Genomic DNA, 1,552 nt, shown 5'->3' with positions numbered 1-1,552 from the left:
TCATGGCCTCAGCAGGGGCTAGCATCCCTGCAGTTTTCACCTTGCTGTGCCTTAATACACACACGTCACCCAAGTTTTGCTTTCAAAAATTTGAGGTGCAGTTTCCCAGAAACCCCTACATCTATGTCCCTCAAGCTTGGCAGGCGTCATGGCCTCAGAAGGAGCTACCATCCTTGTAAGTTCCATCCAAATCAGGCAAAAACTGACAAAGTGATAGGCAGTTTTGTGGTTCCCCATTATAGCCTATGGGCCAAACATCGAAACAGTGTCAAAACAGCGAAACAGTTTCAACAAAACGAAATGGAACGGTAGTTTCAAAATGAAACGAAACTCAAAAAGAAACACTGTCCTGTTGAAACACTGAAAATGAAATGGAGCTGTTTTGCACAGCCCTAATAACTACCTTTATACTGACATAACTGAATCTACACTGGGATGTTCTATCACTTTAGCCATACGGTAGAATTAAATAGACATAACTATTTGTAGACAAAGCAACTGCAGAAAGTTTATCTGAAGTTCTTCACCGTCTGCCTTACCACTGGTTAAACACAACTATATGTTGAGAATATGTTGGCATAGGTTGAGAATATGGTAGCAACTGGATGTTGCCAGGTCCTGCAAAGGATGTTCACTTCTTCCAGATCATTAAAAAACATATAACCCAATCCTGGTACAGAACCTTGGGCTTTCTCAGCATTTACTTGCTAGGTTGCAAATGGATTTTTTGTATTCCTCCTTTGTTTCTTGAATGTTTTATTCTGCATTTCCATCTGTCAAATCCTTTGTGTTCTTGGTGCAGTTTTTCTTTTTAGAAAGAAGCCCTGAGAACCAGATATGAAAACTTCGTCTCTAAGCAATATGTACATATGGTTCAGGAAGGGGCTGGGACGATGAGAAGGCTATACACCAAGGCTATACTCAAGCTGAAATAAACCTATTCATGATGTAATGAACAAACAAGACCAGTATGACAACTAGATGATGGAGCTTCCTATGAAAGCCGGAGACTGGACTAGACCCAGAGTTCCTTTCTCATCCTACGCTCCTAAAAGTCACCTGTCTCCTTGCATACCAAGATAGAAAAGGCAAAATATTGGTGATATAATTATACTAGACTGAGGCCATAACTAACCAATATATCCTCTTTGATTTTAAGGACTTTTCCAGAAATAGGTGACACTAAAGCTGGTAATTCTGGAAGCTGGTATAAACCAAATTTGATTTAAGCAGCATCCCCTTATCCTTCACCTTGATTTATCTTCCATCCAACCAACTGGCATAATAATCCTTTGCATTTCCAATACAAGGGGTGCGTCCCCACAAGCAGGAACATCTGTTCCCCAACGATGAACAGCAGAGGTACATTGCATGCCGCTGCTGCTTGTCCCCAGGGAATGCCTATGCATGCACACTCTGACGCATGGCACATTGCCCTGGGTGGGGTAGGGGAGGCCTGGTCTGGCTCCAGAAGCCTCACCAGGGGTTCTGGGGACCTCTGAGGGCAGCAGCCATGGTGATCTTGCATCAGGGTGCCTGGCTAGCAGCTGGA

The sequence above is a fragment of the Gavialis gangeticus genome, unplaced genomic scaffold (genome assembly GCF_001723915.1).
Source record: "Gavialis gangeticus isolate Ggan-Ray unplaced genomic scaffold, GavGan_comp1, whole genome shotgun sequence".
Lineage (NCBI taxonomy): Eukaryota > Metazoa > Chordata > Crocodylia > Gavialidae > Gavialis > Gavialis gangeticus.
This window is presented reverse-complemented; position numbering follows the sequence as displayed.